This window comes from Pseudophryne corroboree, unplaced genomic scaffold (genome assembly GCF_028390025.1).
Source record: "Pseudophryne corroboree isolate aPseCor3 unplaced genomic scaffold, aPseCor3.hap2 scaffold_415, whole genome shotgun sequence".
In the NCBI taxonomy this organism is placed as follows: domain Eukaryota; kingdom Metazoa; phylum Chordata; class Amphibia; order Anura; family Myobatrachidae; genus Pseudophryne; species Pseudophryne corroboree.
Genome location: NW_026970049.1, coordinates 196,099 through 209,617, shown reverse-complemented (window position 1 = coordinate 209,617; position 13,519 = coordinate 196,099). Strand labels below are relative to the sequence as shown.

General features: G+C 38.9%; 9 non-coding genes across 9 annotated transcripts; 4 read left to right on the top strand and 5 right to left on the bottom strand.

The window, feature by feature from the left end:
- Window positions 1-1,190: 1,190 nt before the first annotated feature.
- On the bottom strand, window positions 1,191-1,306 carry LOC135025451 (U5 spliceosomal RNA). Its single transcript, XR_010222200.1, has one exon. It is a non-coding gene; the product is annotated as a U5 spliceosomal RNA (small nuclear RNA).
- Window positions 1,307-1,581: 275 nt separating this feature from the next.
- LOC135025446 (U5 spliceosomal RNA) lies at window positions 1,582-1,697 on the bottom strand. Its single transcript, XR_010222195.1, has one exon. It is a non-coding gene; the product is annotated as a U5 spliceosomal RNA (small nuclear RNA).
- Window positions 1,698-1,971: 274 nt separating this feature from the next.
- LOC135025448 (U5 spliceosomal RNA) lies at window positions 1,972-2,087 on the bottom strand. Its single transcript, XR_010222197.1, has one exon. It is a non-coding gene; the product is annotated as a U5 spliceosomal RNA (small nuclear RNA).
- Window positions 2,088-2,373: 286 nt separating this feature from the next.
- LOC135025439 (U5 spliceosomal RNA) lies at window positions 2,374-2,489 on the bottom strand. The gene has a single exon (XR_010222188.1). It is a non-coding gene; the product is annotated as a U5 spliceosomal RNA (small nuclear RNA).
- A 270-nt stretch (window positions 2,490-2,759) lies between these two features.
- LOC135025442 (U5 spliceosomal RNA) lies at window positions 2,760-2,875 on the bottom strand. Its single transcript, XR_010222191.1, has one exon. It is a non-coding gene; the product is annotated as a U5 spliceosomal RNA (small nuclear RNA).
- A 144-nt stretch (window positions 2,876-3,019) lies between these two features.
- Window positions 3,020-3,182, top strand: LOC135025361 (U1 spliceosomal RNA). Its single transcript, XR_010222143.1, has one exon. It is a non-coding gene; the product is annotated as a U1 spliceosomal RNA (small nuclear RNA).
- A 671-nt stretch (window positions 3,183-3,853) lies between these two features.
- On the top strand, window positions 3,854-4,017 carry LOC135025250 (U1 spliceosomal RNA). Its single transcript, XR_010222034.1, has one exon. It is a non-coding gene; the product is annotated as a U1 spliceosomal RNA (small nuclear RNA).
- A 152-nt stretch (window positions 4,018-4,169) lies between these two features.
- Window positions 4,170-4,332, top strand: LOC135025423 (U1 spliceosomal RNA). The gene has a single exon (XR_010222184.1). It is a non-coding gene; the product is annotated as a U1 spliceosomal RNA (small nuclear RNA).
- A 671-nt stretch (window positions 4,333-5,003) lies between these two features.
- Window positions 5,004-5,167, top strand: LOC135025258 (U1 spliceosomal RNA). Its single transcript, XR_010222042.1, has one exon. It is a non-coding gene; the product is annotated as a U1 spliceosomal RNA (small nuclear RNA).
- The last annotated feature ends 8,352 nt before the right edge of the window (window positions 5,168-13,519 follow it).

Sequence of the window (13,519 nt, the reverse complement as noted above, 5' to 3'; positions counted from 1 at the left end):
AGGGCATCCTTTTCTCTTAGTCCGTAGAGGATGCTGGGGTCACATTAAGAACCATGGGGTATAGACGGGATCCGCAAGAGACATGGGCACTTTAAGACTTTCAAAGGGTGTGAACTGGCTCCTCCCTCTATGCCCCTCCTCCAGACTCCAGTTATAGGAACTGTGCCCAGGGAGACGGACATTTCGAGGAAAGGATTTATTGTTAAACTAAGGTGAGCATCTTACCAGCTCACACCTTAAGCATGCCGCAGAACGTGGCATTCAACAGAACACAAGCCAACGGCATGAACAATTGCAGCAAAAAGCTGACCAGAACCGTAACACAACATGTGTATAACCACAAGTAATAACTGCAGACACAGTATGGACTGGGACGGGTGCCCAGCATCCTCTACGTACTAAGAGAAAAGGATTTACCGGTAGGTATTAAAATCCTATTTTCTCATACGACCTAGAGGATGCTGGGGTCACATTAAGAACCATGGGGTTATACCAAAGCTCTTGAACGGGTGGGAGAGTGCGTACGACTCTGCAGCACCGAATGACCCAACTTGAGGTTATCATCAGCCAAGGTATCAAACTTGTAAAACTTAGCAAAAGTGTTTACTAAATAGCTGCTCGGCAAAGTTGCAATGCCGAGACTCCCCGACCAGCTGCACAGGATGAACCCACCTTTCTAGTAGAATGGGTCTTCACCTAATTCAGTAACGGCAATCCTGCCGTGGAATGAGCATGCTGAATCTTACCACAGATCCAGCGCATAATGGTCTGCATGGAAGCAGGACACCCAATCATGTTGGGAGCATACAGGACAAACAGAGCCTCTGTTTTCCTAATCTGAACCGTTCTGGTGACATAAATTTTCAAAGTTCTGACCACAGCCAGAGACTTTGACTCAACGAAGGTGTCAGTGGCCAAAGGCACCATGTGGAAAGATGAACCACCTTCGGCAGAAATTGTTGACGTGTCCTCAATTCTGCTCTATCTTCATGAAAGATCAAATAAAGGCTCTTGTGATACTGCATGGTTTGTACTGTTTTCCATGTGCTCCCAGATCTTTCAAGCAAGTAGCATGGTCAAGAAAGTTCTGTTTGAAAAGAAACAAACATTTACTGTCATTGTTATGCAAATAAACTTACATTAAAGCTAACAAGAAAGCACACTCGTTCTGTCTTTAAACTGATAAAAGAAACCCCAATAATATGGGGCATGCAAAAATTGAGATAAAACTCAGTTTTGCTCCTCTCCACGGAAATCTTTAATAAAAGGCGAAATATTTGTTAGTTCTGAAGAGAAACCAGAGCATGACCAAGATTCCACCTGTCGCCTGAGTGCCATGCCAGCAGTTCTCATTCAGCTCAAAGTGAGCACCCAATTTGAATGAAAGAAAGCAGATTTCTCACCAGGCTTCCCCTTGCTATAAACATGGTTTGTACTCTTTTCCATGTGCTCCCAGATCTTTCAAACAATTAGTGTGGTCAAGAAAGTTCTGTTTGAAAAGAAACAAACATTTACTGTCATTTCTATGCAAATGAGCTTACATTAAAGCACACTCGTTCTATCTTTAAACCAATAAAATAAAACCCCAATAAGATGGGGCATGCAAAAATTGAGATAAAACTCAGTTTTGCTCCTCTCCACGGAAATCTTTAGTAAAAGGCGAAAGATTTGTTCGTTCTGAAGAGAAACCACAGCATGACCAAGATTCTACCTGTCGCCTGAGTGCCATGCCAGCAGTCCTCATTCAGCTCAAAGTGAGCACCCAATTTGAAAGAAAGAAAGCAGATTTCTCACCAGGCTTCCCCTTGCTATAAACATGGTTTGTACTCTTTTCCATGTGCTCCCAGATCTTTCAAGCAATTAGTATAGTCAAGAAAGTTCTGTTTGAAAAGAAACAAACATTTACTGTCATTTCTACGCAAATGAGCTTACATTAAAGCACACTCGTTCTATCTTTAAACTGATAAAAGAAACCCCAATAAGACGGGGCATGCAAAAATTGAGATAAAACTCAGTTTTGCTCCTCTCCATGGAAATCTTTAGTAAAAGGCGAAAGATTTGTTCGTTCTGAAGAGAAACCAGAGCATGACCAAGATTCCACCTGTCGCCTGAGTGCCGTGCCAGCAGTCCTCATTCAGCTCAAAGTGAGCACCCAATTTGAAAGAAAGAAAGCAGATTTCTCACCAGGCTTCCCCTTGCTATAAGCATGGTTTGTACTCTTTTCCATGTGCTCCCAGATCTTTCAAGCAATTAGTATGGTCAAGAAAGTTCTGCTTGAAAAGAAACAGACATTTATTGTCATTGTTATGCAAATAAACTTACATTAAAGCTAACAAGAAAGCACACTCGTTCTGTCTTTAATCCGATAAAAGAAACCCCAATAATATGGGGCATGCAAAAATTGAGATAAAACTCAGTTTTGCTCCTCTCCACGGAAATCTTTAGTAAAAGGCGAAAGATTTGTTCGTTCTGAAGAGAAACCAGAGCATGACCAAGATTCCACCTGTCGCCTGAGTGCCGTGCCAGCAGTCCTTATTCAGATCAAAGTGAGCGCCCAATTTGAAAGAAAGCAGATTTCTCACCTGTCTTCTCCTTGCTATAAGCATGGTTTGTACTGTATTCCATGTGCTCCCAGATCTTTCAAGCAAGTAGCATGGTCAAGAAAGTTCTGTTTGAAAAGAAACAAACATTTACTGTCATTTCTATGCAAATGAGCTTACATTAAAGCACACTCATTCTATCTTTAAACCGATAAAAGAAACCCCAAAAAGATGGGGCATGCAAAAATTGAGATAAAACTCGGTTTTGCTCCTCTCCACGGAAATCTTTAGTAAAAGGCGAAAGATTTGTTCGTTCTGAAGAGAAACCAGAGCATGACCAAGATTTTTATCTGAAAATATGTGTTCTCCCTGCAGTTGTTGTCCCCAGATGAGAGTTCCCTTGTGCTGCCTCAGTTGAATCTCCTTTACTTGACAGGGGGATGCTCGAGCAGCGACCCTCCCCAGCTCTAGCCCAACTCCTACTTACCTGCCAGGTGAGATACTATGATCATGAAGGTGCTTCTCCCAGGGCAAGGCTCACCCATTGCACTCTGGGTGTGCTGCTTCTGCGATTTCCCCAAATGTGGGAAACTTGACTGCATAATTTGTGTTTCCCCTGGTCGGCTCTCGTATAATTCAGATCTCTTTGTCTCAGGTCTCTCTCCAGCCTAGTTTGCTGTCTGTTTCTACTTCTCTTTTCTTGAGCCGCTCCCTTCTATGCCCTTGCGCACTATCCTGACTTCTCCCGTCTGCTTACTTCGTGCCTTCCAACGCACAATGCAAACTACAGGTAGTGCTGCAGGACCCACACCCTTTTACTTGCCTTACAGAGCGTCTCTGGAGCAGTTACAGTGCCCAGCTGCTGCAAGAAATCAGCTTGAATGCTTCAGGGGCTGGGGAATAGCCAACATGAGCCCCACACCGAAGGAGGGTGGAGGTGTGTAATGCGAACTAGGGGTCATCCAAGCGCCGCAAAAGGCCGCCATGCCCTGCACGCCCCTTGTCTCTTTTCATATGCAGACGAGGGTTGAAGCCAACTTTGACCCACTGTTTGGATGACATCACCATATGCAAATCCATCTGCTGCAGGCCTTCCCCCAGGAATGCTTGCACTAGTTGTTGCATTTGGTTTGTTGTTTGGGGGTGCTTCAGTATTAGGCAGCCTTCTGCCCTCCCATGTTCATCTGAAAATATGTGTTCTCCCTGCAGTTGTTGTCCCCAGATGAGAGTTCCCTTGTGCTGCCTCAGTTGAATCTCCTTTACTTGACAGAGATGTGCCTGAGCAGCGGCCCTCCCCAGCCCTATCCCAAATCATACTTATTTTGCATAGGCGATACCATGGTCATGAAGATTGTTCTCCCAGGGTGAGGTTCATTCATTGCATTCTGGGTATGCTGACCCCTGTGATTTCCCCAAATGTGGGAAACTCGACTGCATTATTTGTGGTAGTGGGGGACTGTGTTTGTGCTTTCCTCTGGTCAGCTCTGGTAAAAATCAGATTTCTTTATCTCAGATCTTCCTCTAGCCTTGTTCTTCTTTCGAGAGTTCCCTTGTGCTGCCTCAGTTGGATCTCTTTCACTTGACAGGGGGGTGCCCGAGCAGCGACCCTCCCCAGCTCTAGCCCAACTCCTACTTACCTGCCAGGTGAGATACTATGATCATGAAGGTGCTTCTCCCAGGGCAAGGCTCACCCATTGCACTCTAGTTGTGCTGCCCCTGTGATTTCCCCAAATGTGGGAAACTTGACTGCATAATTTGTGTTTCCCTTGGTCGGCTCTCGTATAATTCAGATCTCTTTGTCTCAGGTCTCTCTCCAGCCTAGTTTGCTGTCTGTTTCCACTTCTCTTTTCTTGAGCCGCTCCCTTCTATGCCCTTGCGCACTATCCTGACTTCTCCCGTCTGCTTACTTCGTGCCTTCCAACGCACAATGCAAACTACAGGTAGTGCTGCAGGGCCCACACCCTTTTACTTGCCTTACAGAGCAGCTCTGGAGCAGTTACAGTGCCCAGCTGCTGCAAGAAATCAGCTTGAATGCTTCAGGGGCTGGGGCATAGCCAACATGAGCCCCACACCGAAGGAGGGTGGAGGTGTGTAATGCGAACTAGGGGTCATCCAAGCGCCGCAAAAGGCCGCCATGCCCTGCACGCCCCTTTTCTCTTTTCATATGCAGACGAGGGTTGAAGCCAACTTTGACCCACTGCTTGGATGGCATCACCATATGCAAATCCATCTGCTGCAGGCCTTCCCCCAGGAATGCTTGCACTAGTTGTTGCATTTGGTTTGTTGTTTGGGGGTGCTTCAGTATTAGGCAGCCTTCTGCCCTCCCATGTTCATCTGAAAATATGTGTTCTCCCTGCAGTTGTTGTCCCCAGATGAGAGTTCCCTTGTGCTGCCTCAGTTGAATCTCCTTTACTTGACAGAGATGTGCCTGAGCAGCGGCCCTCCCCAGCCCTATCCCAAATCATACTTATTTTGCATAGGAGAGACCATGGTCTTGAAGATTGTTCTCCCAGGGTGAGGTTCATTCATTGCATTCTGGGTATGCTGACCCATGTGATTTCCCCAAATGTGGGAAACTCAACTGCATTATTTGTGGTAGTGGGGGACTGTGTTTGTGCTTTCCTCTGGTCAGCTCTAGTAAAAGTCAGATTTCTTTGTTTCAGTTCTTCCTCTAGCCTTGTTCTTCTTTCGAGAGTTCCCTTGTGCTGCCTCAGTGTGTATGGTTATTAATCAAAAGGTTGGTGGTTCAATCCCACTAAGGGACGTAATTGACCTTGTTATCAGATTTTGGTGATATTTAAGTAGACAAGTCAAAATTTCAAACCCCCTGTTATGGTGTAGGGTACCTGGCCTTCTCTGATGTAATCAGAGTTAGATTTGATTCAGTGATTTTATAAAAACAGCTAGGAAGCACAATTTAGCAGTGGGTTGCAGAGAAAAAGAAATATGCTGGCAAAAAAATCCAATTGAGTGATTAAACAGCTCTTCATTTTCTGGCTTTATTTTTATGCTAACAAATTTGTACTCTGAAAAGTGTCCACAAAGCCAAGTCTCTGATTAACACCTTTGTAGGGATGGTTTTTCACCTATTACTAAATTAAACTTGCTTCATTGGAAAGGCAGCAAGATGCATCCTCATTTCAATGTCTACTGAAATAATACAGGTTGACACCAGGAAACATTAACGCCACTGCATCCTTGCTGCTTTCGCATGTGGAAGTCTGTTTAATGTGAAAACAAGGTGATATCTAATTAGCACACAGGTAAGGAATTAAGAAAATCTTTATTTAAGGGTGAAGGTGTTTCTCACAAAATCGTTGCCCCAATGCATCATTGAAATTCAAGCTGGAAAGATGATTTTAATATATCACTTGTACATTTTGTATTGCTCTTCTGGTGACAATGTAGTTTGTTTTTGTCAATTACCATTTTAATAATAGGGTAAAGAAAATTAAGTGGATTTTTGAAAGAAAACAATACTGTCAATATACTATTAAAACAAATTAAAATGGTAAAAGTTAGTGTACTTTAAGTAAAAATAAAAGAGCAAAAATATCAATCCCAGTTTTGGATTACTTTAATTAACAAAAAAAATGCATATAGCAGAGGATAGTTTCAATCTGCCTACCTCTGGGTTATGGGCCCAGCATTTTTCCATTGCAGTACTCTGCTGCACATGTAAGTGCAAGAGATCCTGAAGCACTCACTCATCATGGGAAAGTACCAATGTGTTTCTTCGTTGGTTGATGGAAGAAACATCTTACAAAAACTCTCCAGATTATTGACTTTTTAAAGTTTTTCTAGGAAACGTTCTAGATGAATGCTTATTAGCCTTTGTCAGTACGTACGTTTGTAAAGTGTCTCTGTGGCGCAATCTGTTAGTGTGTTTGGTTATTAATCAAAGGGTTGGTGGTTCAATCCCACCCAGGGATGTAATTGACCTTGTTATCAGATTTTGGTGATCTTTAAGTAGACAAGTCAAAATTTCAAACCCCCTTCTTATGGTGTAGGGTACCTGGCCTACTCTGATGTAATCAGAGTTAGATTTGAATCAGTGATTTTATAAAAAAAAACAGCTAGGAAGCACAATTTAGCAGTGGGTTGCAGAGAAAAAGAAATATGCTGGCAGAAAAATCCAATTGAGTGATTAAACAGCTCTTCATTTTCTGGCTTTATTTTTATGCTAACAAATTTGTTCTCTGAAAAGTGTCCACAAAGCTAAGTCTCTGATTAACACCTTTGTAGGGATGGTTTTTCACCTATTACTAAATTAAACTTGCTTCATTGGAAAGGCAGCAAGATGCATCCTCATTTCAATGTCTACTGAAATAATACAGGTTGACACCAGGAAACATTAACGCCACTGCATCCTTGCTGCTTTCGCATGTGGAAGTCTGTTTAATGTGAAAACAAGGTGATATCTAATTAGCACACAGGTAAGGAATTAAGAAAATCTTTATTTAAGGGTGAAGATGTTTCTCACAAAATCGTTGCCCCAATGCATCATTGAAATTCAAGCTGGAAAGATGATTTTAATATATCACTTGTACATTTTGTATTGCTCTTCTGGTGACAATGTAGTTTGTTTTTGTCAATTACCATTTTAATAATCGGGTAAAGAAAATTAATTGGATTTTTGAAAGAAAACAATACTGTCAATATACTATTAAAACAAATTAAAATGGTAAAAGTTATTGTACTTTAAGTAAAAATAAAAGAGCAAAAATATCAATCCCAGTTTTGGATTACTTTAATTAACAAAAAAAAAATGCATATAGCAGAGGATAGTTTCAATCTGCCTACCTCTGGGTTATGGACCCAGCATGCTTCCATTACAGTACTCTGCTGCACATGTAAGTGCAAGAGGTCCTGAAGCACTCACTTATCATGGGAAAGTACCAATGTGTTTCTTCATTGGTTGATGGAAGAAACATCTTACAAAAACTCTCCACATTATTGACTTTTTAAAATGTTTCTAGGAAACGTTCTAGATGAATGCTTATTAGCCTTTGTCAGTATGTACTTTTGCAAAGTGTCGCTGTGGCGCAATCAGTTAGTGTGTATGGTTATTAACCAAAAGGTTGGTGGTTCAATCCCACCCAGGGACGTAATTGACCTTGTTATCAGATTTTGGTGATCTTTAAGTAGACAAGTCAAAATTTCAAACCCCCTGTTATGGTGTAGGGTACCTGGCCTTCTCTGATGTAATCAGAGTTAGATTTGATTCAGTGATTTTATAAAAACAGCTAGGAAGCACAATTTAGCAGTGGGTTGCAGAGAAAAAGAAATATGCTGGCAAAAAAATCCAATTGAGTGATTAAACAGCTCTTCATTTTCTGGCTTTATTTTTATGCTAACAAATTTGTTCTCTGAAAAGTGTCCACAAAGCCAAGTCTCTGATTAACACCTTTGTAGGGATGGTTTTTCACCTATTACTAAATTAAACTTGCTTCATTGGAAAGGCAGCAAGATGCATCCTCATTTCAATGTCTACTGAAATAATACAGGTTGACACCAGGAAACATTAACGCCACTGCATCCTTGCTGCTTTCGCATGTGGAAGTCTGTTTAATGTGAAAACAAGGTGATATCTAATTAGCACACAGGTAAGGAATTAAGAAAATCTTTATTTAAGGGTGAAGGTGTTTCTCACAAAATCGTTGCCCCAATGCATCATTGAAATTCAAGCTGGAAAGATGATTTTAATATATCACTTGTACATTTTGTATTGCTCTTCTGGTGACAATGTAGTTTGTTTTTGTCAATTACCATTTTAATAATAGGGTAAAGAAAATTAAGTGGATTTTTGAAAGAAAACAATACTGTCAATATACTATTAAAACAAATTAAAATGGTAAAAGTTATTGTACTTTAAGTAAAAATAAAAGAGCAAAAATATCAATCCCAGTTTTGGATTACTTTAATTAACAAAAAAAAATGCATATAGCAGAGGATAGTTTCAATCTGCCTACCTCTGGGTTATGGGCCCAGCATTTTTCCATTGCAGTACTCTGCTGCACATGTAAGTGCAAGAGATCCTGAAGCACTCACTCATCATGGGAAAGTACCAATGTGTTTCTTCGTTGGTTGATGGAAGAAACATCTTACAAAAACTCTCCAGATTATTGACTTTTTAAAGTTTTTCTAGGAAACGTTCTAGATGAATGCTTATTAGCCTTTGTCAGTATGTACGTTTGTAAAGTGTCTCTGTGGCGCAATCTGTTAGTGTGTTTGGTTATTAATCAAAGGGTTGGTGGTTCAATCCCACCCAGGGATGTAATTGACCTTGTTATCAGATTTTGGTGATCTTTAAGTAGACAAGTCAAAATTTCAAACCCCCTTCTTATGGTGTAGGGTACCTGGCCTACTCTGATGTAATCAGAGTTAGATTTGAATCAGTGATTTTATAAAAAAAACAGCTAGGAAGCACAATTTAGCAGTGGGTTGCAGAGAAAAAGAAATATGCTGGCAGAAAAATCCAATTGAGTGATTAAACAGCTCTTCATTTTCTGGCTTTATTTTTATGCTAACGAATTTGTTCTCTGAAAAGTGTCCACAAAGCCAAGTATCTGATTAACATATTTGTAGGGATGGTTTTTCACCTATTACTAAATTAAACTTGCTTCATTGGAAAGGCAGCAAGATGCATCCTCATTTCAATATCTACTGAAATAATACAGGTTGACACCAGGAAACATTAACGCCACTGCATCCTTGCTGCTTTCTCATGTGGAAGTCTGTTTAATGTGAAAACAAGGTGATATCTAATTAGCACACAGGTAAGGAATTAAGAAAATCTTTATTTAAGGGTGAAGATGTTTCTCACAAAATCGTTGCCCCAATGCATCATTGAAATTCAAGCTGGAAAGATGATTTTAATATATCACTTGTACATTTTGTATTGCTCTTCTGGTGACACTGTAGTTTGTTTTTGTCAATTACCATTTTAATAATCGGGTAAAGAAAATTAATTGGATTTTTGAAAGAAAACAATACTGTCAATATACTATTAAAACAAATTAAAATGGTAAAAGTTATTGTACTTTAAGTAAAAAAAAAAGCTAAAATATCAATCCCAGTTTTGGATTATTTTAATGAACAAAAAAAAAATGCATATAGCAAAGGATAGTTTCAATCTGCCTACCTCTGGGTTATGGGCCCAGCATGCTTCCATTGCAGTACTCTGCTGCACATGTAAGTGCAAGAGATCCTGAAGCACTCACTCATCATGCGAAAGTAACAATGTGTTTCTTCATTGGTTGCTGGAAGAAACATCTTACAAAAACTCTCCAGATTATTGACTTTTTAAAGTTTTTCTAGGAAACGTTCTAGATGAATGCTTATTAGTCTTTGTCAGTATGTACTTTTCGCAAAGTGTCTCTGTGGCGCGATCGGTTAGTGTGTTCAGCTATTAATCAAAAGGTTGGTGGTTCAATCCCATCCAGGGACGTAATTGACCTTGTGATCAGATTTTGGTAATATTTAAGTAGACAAGTCAAAATTGCAAACCCCCTCTTATGGTGTAGGGTACCTGGCCTTCTCTGATGTAATCAGAGTTAGATTTGATTAAGTGATTTTATAAAAAAAACAGCTAGGAAGCACAATTTAGCAGTGGGTTGCAGAGAAAAAGAAAAATGCTGGCAGAAAAATCCAATTGAGTGATTAAACAGCTCTTCATTTTCTGGCTTTATTTTTATGATTACAAATTTGTTCTCTGAAAAGTGTCCACAAAGCCAAGTATCTGATTAACATCTTTGTAGGGATGGTTTTTCACCTATTACTAAATTAAACTTGCTTCATTGGAAAGGCAGCAAGATGCATCCTCATTTCAATATCTACGGAAATAATACAGGTTGACACCAGGAAACATTAACGCCACTGCATCTTTGCTGTTTTCTCATGTGGAAGTCTGTTTAATGTGAAAACAAGGTGATATCTAATTAGCACACAGGTAAGGAATTAAGAACATCTTTATTTAAGGGTGAAGATGTTTCTCACAAAATCGTTGCCCCAATGCATCATTGAAATTCAAGCTGGAAAGATGATTTTAATATATCACTTGTACATTTTGTATTGCTCTTCTGGTGACAATGTAGTTTGTTTTTGTCAATTACCATTTTAATAATCGGGTAAAGAAAATTAATAGGATTTTTGAAAGAAAACAATACTATTAAAACAAATTAAAATGGTAAAAGTTATTGTACTTTAAGTAAAAATAAAAGAGCAAAAATATCAATCCCAGTTTTGGATTACTTTAATTAACAAAAAAAATGCATATAGCAGAGGATAGTTTCAATCTGCCTACCTCTGGGTTATGGACCCAGCATGCTTCCATTACAGTACTCTGCTGCACATGTAAGTGCAAGAGATCCTGAAGCACTCACTCATCATGGGAAAGTACCAATGTGTTTCTTCATTGGTTGATGGAAGAAACATCTTACAAAAACTCTCCACATTATTGACTTTTTAAAATGTTTCTAGGAATCATTCTAGATGAATGCTTATTAGCCTTTGTCAGTAAGTACTTTTGCAAAGTGTCGCTGTGGCGCAATCAGTTAGTGTGTAAGGCTATTAACCAAAAGGTTGGTGGTTCAATCCCACCCAGGGACTTAATTGACTTTGTTATCAGATTTTGGTGATCTTTAAGTAGACAAGTCAAAATTTCAAACCCACTGTTATGGTGTAGGGTACCTGGCCTTCTCTGATGTTTAGATTTGATTCAGTGATTTTATAAAAACAGCTAGGAAGCACAATTTAGCAGTGGGTTGCAGAGAAAAAGAAATATGCTGGCAGAAAAATCCAATTGAGTGATTAAACAGCTCTTCATTTTCTGGCTTTATTTTTATACTAACAAATTTGTTCTCTGAAAAGTGTCCACAAAGCCAAGTCTCTGATTAACACCTTTGTAGGGATGGTTTTTCACCTATTACTAAATTAAACTTGCTTCATTGGAAAGGCAGCAAGATGCATCCTCATTTCAATGTCTACTGAAATAATACAGGTTGACACCAGGAAACATTAACGCCACTGCATCCTTGCTGCTTTCGCATGTGGAAGTCTGTTTAATGTGAAAACAAGGTGATATCTAATTAGCACACAGGTAAGGAATTAAGAAAATCTTTATTTAAGGGTGAAGATGTTTCTCACAAAATCGTTGCCCCAATGCATCATTGAAATTCAAGCTGGAAAGATGATTTTAATATATCACTTGTACATTTTGTATTGCTCTTCTGGTGACAATGTAGTTTGTTTTTGTCAATTACCATTTTAATAATCGGGTAAAGAAAATTAATTGGATTTTTGAAAGAAAACAATACTGTCAATATACTATTAAAACAAATTAAAATGGTAAAAGTTATTGTACTTTAAGTAAAAATAAAAGAGCAAAAATATCAATCCCAGTTTTGGATTACTTTAATTAACAAAAAAAAATGCATATAGCAGAGGATAGTTTCAATCTGCCTACCTCTGGGTTATGGACCCAGCATGCTTCCATTACAGTACTCTGTTGCACATGTAAGTGCAAGAGGTCCTGAAGCACTCACTTATCATGGGAAAGTACCAATGTGTTTCTTCATTGGTTGATGGAAGAAACATCTTACAAAAACTCTCCACATTATTGACTTTTTAAAATGTTTCTAGGAATCGTTCTAGATGAATGCTTATTAGCCTTTGTCAGTATGTTCTTTTGCAAAGTGTTGTTTTGGCGCAATCAGTTAGTGTGTAAGGCTATTAACCAAAAGGTTGGTGGTTCAATCCCACCCAGGGACTTAATTGACCTTGTTATCAGATTTTGGTGATCTTTAAGTAGACAAGTCAAAATTTCAAACCCCCTGTTATGGTGTAGGGTACCTGGCCTTCTCTAATGTAATCAGAGTTAGATTTGATTCAGTGATTTTATAAAAACAGCTAGGAAGAACAATTTAGCAGTGGGTTGCAGAGAAAAAGAAATATGCTGGCAGAAAAATCCAATTGAGTGATTAAACAGCTCTTCATTTTCTGGCTTTATTTTTATACTAACAAATTTGTTCTCTGAAAAGTGTCCACAAAGACAAGTCTCTGATTAACACCTTTGTAGGGATGGTTTTTCACCTATTACTAAATTAAACTTGCTTCATTGGAAAGGCAGCAAGATGCATCTTCATTTCAATGTCTACTGAAATAATACAGGTTGACACCAGGAAACATTAACGCCACTGCATCCTTGCTGCTTTTGCATGTGGAAGTCTGTTTAATGTGAAAACAAGGTGATATCTAATTAGCACACAGGTAAGGAATTAAGAAAATCTTTATTTAAGGGTGAAGATGTTTCTCACAAAATCGTTGCCCCAATGCATCATTGAAATTCAAGCTGGAAAGATGATTTTAATATATCACTTGTACATTTTGTATTGCTCTTCTGGTGACAATGTAGTTTGTTTTTGTCAATTACCATTTTAATAATCGGGTAAAGAAAATTAAGTGGATTTTTGAAAGAAAACAATACTGTCAATATACTATTAAAACAAATTAAAATGGTAAAAGTTATTGTACTTTAAGTAAAAATAAAAGAGCAAAAATATCAATCCCAGTTTTGGATTACTTTAATTAACAAAAAAAAATGCATATAGCAGAGGATAGTTTCAATTTGCCTACCTCTGGGTTATGGACCCAGCATGCTTCCATTACAGTACTCTGCTGCACATGTAAGTGCAAGAGGTCCTGAAGCACTCACTTATCATGGGAAAGTACCAATGTGTTTCTTCATTGGTTGATGGAAGAAACATCTTACAAAAACTCTCCACATTATTGACTTTTTAAAATGTTTCTAGGAATCGTTCTAGATGAATGCTTATTAGCCTTTGTCAGTATGTACTTTTGCTAAGTGTAGCTGTGGCGCAATCAGTTAGTGTGTAAGGCTATTAACCAAAAGGTTGGTTGTTCAATCCCACCCAGGGATTTAATTGACCTTGTTATCAGATTTTGGTGATCTTTAAGTA